General features: G+C 38.3%; 1 long non-coding RNA gene across 2 annotated transcripts in view; it reads right to left on the reverse strand.

The window, feature by feature from the left end:
* The window catches only part of LOC145470193 (uncharacterized), a 370,979-nt gene extending 367,238 nt beyond the window's left edge, over window positions 1–3,741 (reverse strand). The window contains exon 1 of one of the 2 annotated variants that reach the window (XR_014042450.1): window positions 3,040–3,741. This is a non-coding gene — a long non-coding RNA (uncharacterized LOC145470193). The remainder of the gene's footprint in view (window positions 1–3,039) is intronic. The other variant, XR_014042451.1, reaches the window with a different exon arrangement.
* Window positions 3,742–7,500: the final 3,759 nt, after the last annotated feature.

Genomic DNA, 7,500 nt, shown 5'->3' on the forward strand with positions numbered 1-7,500 from the left:
AACATGCATGTTTGTTCTATGGGAAGTGTAATGTAGACCGTGTAGGCAAAATGCCTAGTAATATAACAATCTATGATGCAGAAATCAAAATAAAATACTCACACTTGAATAAGGGCTCTTTAACACAGTGTTATCTTGTTAATAAGGACTCTCTAGTCGAAAGTATTTTACTTACATGTATGCAGGTGTTCAAACTTTTTGCTGGAAAAACCTCTTCAAGGGTTTTTGCAAACCACTCTAACACTGGATGACATTTTTTACAGTGCAAGACAACAATCCATCACCACAAAGATCTATTTCAAAAATGTCTCATGTCTGTTATCATTTCAAATTCGCAATATATGTTTTCGCAAAAAATAGATAAATGTGATTAATAAATCTCCACGATAAACCTGACGATAACGTACTTGACAAAATGTGAAATTGTGATAATCCTGTAGCAAACTTTTTTGCAAACTTTGTCACTACCATTCAACCCAAAACTGTCAGTGATTTCTGCTTATTCACTCAAACTTAAAAACAAATAAAAACATCATACAGATCACACTTATTGACATCACAGTGTAAACACACTACTATAACACAGACCGTTTGCTGTGATAACACTGAACAAACTTACGACAACATCCTCCTTTCTCGTGCATTTTGTTGCTTTTCTTCTGCATGAGTTAATTCAGAGTAAGTATTAGCTTCCACAGAGGAGGGGGGAGGGGTGCGAGAGGTTAATTATATCTATGCAATCCCGTGTCCCACTGGGCCCCGGTAAGTTCCACGTAGTGGTTCTCGTTTAATTTTGAAACAAAGACTAGAGACGACTTCGAATATCAATAGATTTGAAGACACTTTTGGTTCCTGACATAAAACGTTTGGAACGCCCCTTCGTTCAAGCAAAAGATCCTTTAAAACATCCAAGAGTTTCTCACATAGGATTTACACAGGGTTTTGTAAGAGTTTCCTTGGCAATTTCGGCTTTTTGTGAATGACGCAAATTAATTATATGCAACGTTTCCATTGGAAAACAAGAGGCGCACTTATATTCAGTACAAACTATCACTACTCTTCAACAAGCTAAGGTGAGTCATTTATTATCTGTACCGAAAAGATCCCGTCGAATCAACATAAATCACACGTCAAATAAGTGGTACGCACGCATACAACGTTTCCGTAGTTCTGGAAGCATCTGGGTGCAAATATTTTCCGCCCTCTGGCCGAGGCGTAATTAAACGCCGCAAACTAAAGGGGAAAAGCAGGGCATAACTAAAAAATAACTATTTTCTCACTTCTTCCTCACCGTGCTTGTTCTCACTTCTCCCTTATTTTTCCGGCCGTTTCTCTCTCCACGCTAAACCGTTCCTCTCCCCTCTTCAAGGCATCTAAGAATAGTAAACGCAACAGTTTCGTAAATCGCTAGCCATGACAGACTATCAGACTATTACTTCATGGGCGTGCTTTCCGTGCGTGCGTACGCGTACAGTTTTTCGTATGGCGTGGCTAAATCCACCTACTGAGGAAGGGCTAAGCCCGTAACGTTTAGTTTAACAGAACAAATTTGACACTTTTCAGAGCATTGTGAGCCTTATATACAACATTTCGGCAGTGTAACGCATCGTGTGAGTTTTTTGCTCATTCCTACTATATCAGATCGAGTGATCGACATTTGCATGTTTACCTCGACTTCATCTCGGTAAATATTCATGAATTTCAAATTTCCATTTACGGGTTAGACGTATATTTTAGCATGCGCCACATGACTTGACCTATATTAAGTTGAAATAGACGCAGAGCTGATAATTTCGAAATGTTCTAACCTTATTTGCTGTAAAAGGCGGGTCCAATGCCGATTTGACTCCCTCTCGGTCCATAAACACGTAAAAAAAGAACTTGGCCAATATTCAGCTATCTTGACCTCACACTTGGTCAATAACCCATATATTTTGTTTCTCAACAGCAGTTACCAAACAATCAATCCTTGGTGTGAATAATGTCTTCAAAAAACAATCCCTGCTCTGATGGGGATGTATTCGCTGATTAATAAGAAATAAAATTCGTTCAATATATATACTATCCTGACCAAACACACTAAGATTTATATACACAGTGTAGATATAGTTTAGACTCGTTCGTGGTTTGATAACACACACGCATGCTTGTGAAAACAGCCACCGTCGTCAAGGATGCGAAAATTTATGCACCTTTTTCCGCGCAAAACTTCTCTCTCACATGTGTTGCATATAATGTATAGACAAGATAGGGAGGGCTGTTCGGTTGTCCTCGAGAGTTGGAAAAAGGGACTGTATACAATCTTCAAATTTTATGACCGCGAGGGCCAGTTGAATATCATGATTTAAATTAAATTCTCAGAAAAATTGGACTGGTAGACCCACACGATTCCTTCGGTTCGTGACATTCGTCTTGCCGTTTTCTATTGATATCGGTCTTCTGCTCCATTTTGCTTCACAGTTATTCTCAAAGAGCGCAGTATGTTGCGTTGTAAGACTTAACAAGTTGACGTCAGTTTTTCATGCGTCTGTCCTGTTATTAATCATGAATTTCGTCATAACATTGTCAAAGTAGCTGTGGATCCACGAGGCGATAGCCTTGTGGATCCGCAAACTGATCAAACGCAGGAAAAATTGACTTCAGTTTGTTTTTCACGATAAAACAAATTGTCAGATTGTCCCCTCTCGCTCGTTGACGCATCACATAAGTTATAAATGCATCTGTCTGTCCGTTTATTGACAATGAAAATGAGAGCGCGAGAATTTCTGCAGATATCACAATTTTTTTTTTTTGAAAATAAAGCTGAGTATATATATGAAATTTTACCAATTTTGAGGGTACGAATATTGTCAATCTCCACTACAGCGTTCAGTCGTTCGTTTTACTAATATTAATTTTGTATCGTCTAAATATTAAATATAATGGTAAAAGACATACGCGTAAGCAAACAGTATAGAGAAAAGACAATTATCTTCGATCATCAGTTTTACAAAAGAGTTAAACGTTTGGCTCTTTTAGTCCCTAAAATTGAAATAAAACCTTAAACATTGAAATTGTAAACTCTTTTAGTAACTTAAATTTGCCAATACTGTCCGTAGCATTCAGTTGACTGCCGGTTGCATGGGTCAACAGGTATATCTAATGCTGTTACTTGAATTTTTGAAAGAAGGAATCACGATGATGGGAAAAAACACAATTCATAAGTTAAGAATAAATAAGACAGAGAAAATGACGTGCATGCAGAAGCTAAGACTGGATTTCTTTTTCATTATTATCTTATTCCCGAGAGAGTCCGAACCAAGTTACAACTTTGATATTTACTCGGCAGGTATATTTTGCAGGTTGCAGGTTGCAGGTTGAAAATTAATTATAACTGGAAAATCGCTGGCACCTTAAAGAAACGTACAGGTGGTAGACTTACCGTGACTGTTACATGACACTGTTTACAATCGCTCCGTGAGGTGGCTTCCACCTAAGTGCCAAACCGGCCGAAGCGATGGGAGGAGAGTATATTCCTATTATTTTAAGCCTGCAATGAATTATCGTTTTTGAAGAAACATCTGAAATACCATCTGAAATATCTGCTGAATTTGGCTTTTTCCCTGTGAGTACCAAAATGAAAGCACACTGAGCTTGTGCTAGGATATTCCGTCCGTTAAAATCTTAAGACTTATATTATTTCATTTCTTTATTTATTTGCTTCATTTGTGATGGCAATATTCTGTTGTTGAGGGAAGACCCGAGCCAAATCTGGAATCGATGGAAACATCTGTGGAGCGGCGATCCAGATGGCTTTGAAGAGATTTCACTGGTCACATGCGATCAGCGTGTCGAGCGATAAGTACTTATAGCGGATCGATCATGTTTTCACTATGTGAAAGACGCGAACTACTTTATGTAAAAACCTCTGACGAGTACATAGGTTATAAATTATTTTTAATGCCAGCGATTTTCCAGTTATAATTAAATTTCAAGCTGCAACCTGCAACCTACAACCTGCAAAATATACCTGCCGATATTTACTCCGCTTAAGCCATGGAGGTAGAGTCGAACTTCTCTAAAACGGACACCGAAGGGACAGAGCGAAGTGTCAGTATTAGAGAGGTGTCCGTATTGGAGAGGACATTATGATGACGCCACTTTTTAAGTGTCCACTGACAGTTTAGAGTGCTCAGTGACTAAAATCAGGCCCAAAAGTGAGTGTCTTGTGAATTTCTGAATCTAAATTGATTAGCTTTATTGTACACTGTATTGTATTTGCATTTGTAAATGTAAGTTTTCAAAACTAACATTTTGACATGTTCTGGTATTGGTATCAATTAGTGTCAATGTTTGTGTAACCACTGACAGGAAATGGTACATACCGCAAATTACCGACACCTGGTCCCCGGAGTGTCCGTGATGAAGAGGTTAAATTTGTATGAATTTGATCCTCAGGGCCGAGATTTAGTGTCCGTTGCCCGTGTTTGAGAGGGTCCGTATTGTAGAAGTTTTTTTTTCTTTTCTTTTTTTTGAGAAATGTATGAGAATTTTGTCGATACATAGGTTCGACTGTGGTCTCCAATATTACGCAGCGATGCAAGTAACGGCTACGAAGGAGACAATCATGTAGGACAAACTGAACACCAGACTACCTTGCTCCAATTCACGGTCATGTCTCCTCATTATCATGCCGGTCTTCCTGGCTGTATTCAAACCTCGTTATATCAAATTGAAACTATCTTCTAAAATGCTTATCCTACGTAGCGGGCGTGAAGCGGAGAAGACGGCAAGGGACAGCAAGGAAGAGAGCCTCCTTCCCGGCTTTTTCTTCGAGTTCTTGGGTCCCTTACCTCTTCCCCGTTTACGCCTGTAACGCAGGTTAAAAATGCTTTGAACAAACCAGTCTGTTTTAAACATAGATAATTCCTTAATATAGTAACAAATTCCGTCCGTTTTAATTATTTGAATTGTCCTTGTAACTTTGCCCTTATCAAAAAAACTGTTACCCAATCTTTCATATACAGGCTGGTCGTAACTTGGAATAAATCTTATCCCAGAACCAGCTTAAAAGCTATTGGCTCTTAGAAAAATTGGGGCAATATTGCCTTTGAAAACGTCTTCACTATTCTAACAGAAGAAGTTCTGATGTATCTGAGATCACAAGGCAGAATTCGAATCCGTGCAGTTCCCTTGGCCGCGCTTATTGGCCTAGCTATGGTGGGTGCTCTGGTTGTGTGGACAAACGAAAATATTTACATGGAGCAAAAGTACGCGTCGAGATTCAAAGTTGGTAAGAAAAGTTCCTTGTCTTTAGTAATTGCCAGTAAGCGTTCAATGGTGCGCTGTTGCATGTGGTTTTACAAAAAGAATGCCAACAGCCGCTGAGATGTTGAGGAAACTTTCCTTGCTCAAAATATTCCGACGCTCACCGGCCAACATCCTGACCTTGTCTTGCTAATTCAGTAGCGTAAGAAGGGGAGAAGATTGAGGCATGTTCTATTAATAATATTAGCCCTCGACAGTGCGTACAAGGGGAGCGGAATGAATAGCACCACCCAATTGTTTTTCGAAATTTTGATAAGAGGATTTACTCCGTAATGCCGACACTTTAAATAGCTGTCTCTTAGCAAAATCATCTGACATTGTAGCTTCCATCAAATCATATTGTATTTTGCTGACTTTCTAGGAAAATCCAAGATGGCAGACTTACGGACGCCATATGACGTACGCGACTTAAAGTCGTGACCAGCAAAAGTATTTAATATTTTATTCCAGAGCTTCCATTAAAAGCAATTTTAATCCAAGTTAAACAACACTTACATGCAGCGTAGTAACGCACGTTTGTTTAGTGGTTCTCACTAATTCTGTTGTAAAGCACTTAGGAGGCAGTGAAGCACTCAAGAAGTGTGGAGGAACTCTCGACTTCTTGTTGTGTTTCCCCCTACACTTTGTTCGTGCTCAACCGCTTCCTGCGTGCTTTACAACAGAACAGAGTACTGCCGGCCGAAGCTTCTTTATTTGTTAAATATATATTATATATTTTATTATACCTTATACCTTTCAGGAGACGATTTTCCTGATAAAACTTCCGTTTACGCCAGTACAGGCGGAAACCAAATGAACGAAGATAAACCTGGGACACAAGAAAATAAACAAAGCGCATTAAATGATAAAACAGCGATGAACGATAGCGCCATTTCCTCAGGTAATTGAGTGTTTTGTTATTTTCTCCTCTCCCAATATTCTTCTTTTCTTGTTCATGTCTTTTCTTTCAGTTAAGTAGCAGCTCAAATACGATGCTACAGCAGTAGCGATCCATTATTCTGACCACCTATTTTAAGTTGTTAGATGCATTATGCATGATTTGTTTTCAGTTCTGAAAAACTGGGTATTACCGTGATCAAGATAATACTATTTGCTGCAGTAAAGCCTATATTAAGTTGAATTTTGACAAAGCTTAGACCCTTTATTAAGCGGACGTTAATGCAGGTCACAAAATCAGCAAACACCCCCTATTAAGTGGATACCAGGGAGGATGCTGTCTGTGTTTGCTTAACAGAGTATAATTCATTTTACTTGATCGTGTTCCCTATTCGCATGACCTGCGCATGTTGATTCCTTTATAGGGCGATAAGAAATGCTATTGCATTCATTAAGGACAAACATTAATTTTATATCAGGCCATGAGATATTACCGGCATAATGCTTAGTTCCTTGCCCCCGAGTGGAGGATAGGGCCGACCGGCACAATATTATCCAAGAATTGCTCGAAACTGCCCCGAATAATGTTGTAGTTTTATGACTTACTTTTCTCCAAAAATTAACCTACACGTTAAATATAAATAATTTTTAAAAAGATGTTGAACTGACATTTTTTACTTGGAAACATCCAGTTCGAGTTGAAAAATTTTTTGACACTATTTTAACAAATTTTCTCAGTGATGGCTTTCGTGCGTTTCAAATCGTTTATTCACAAAGGCAACAACTCATTATGACAATTGGAGTTGATATGCTGACCTCTCAGCCTCACACAGTTCTAGTAAGTTTATTTCCTAGTTTTTTGACCCTACTGATCGAGTCTCTGGGGCTCCACTTATCAATCAAATCTCAAACTTTTAATACTTCAGAAACGAGCTATTACAACACTTTCGAGAATTACTTTTAATGACCCTATTTTTCTGCCTGAGGTTAAAAATCCTAAAATTTGAAAACTTATCAAACTTCAAATAGGTGAAGTTATGTACCTTTACAAAAATCGCCTTCTTCCCGAAAGTTTCAATGACATGTTTTTATTTAACTATGACGTACATAAATACAATACTAGAACTAATATTTTTTTTTCTCTTTACGCTACAGTAGGACTATTGAAAAGAACTTCCCTTTTCGTTTTCAAGGCCCAAAATTATTTAGTTCTCTCAGCAATGGAATTCAAAATGCCTCCAGTATTGCTGTTTTTACCTCTAAACATAAGTCATCTTTCTTGATAAGTATTTTTACTTCTCTCAGTAGGCTTGCGTA

This window comes from Orbicella franksi, chromosome 15 (assembly GCF_964199315.1).
Source record: "Orbicella franksi chromosome 15, jaOrbFran1.1, whole genome shotgun sequence".
Lineage (NCBI taxonomy): Eukaryota > Metazoa > Cnidaria > Anthozoa > Scleractinia > Merulinidae > Orbicella > Orbicella franksi.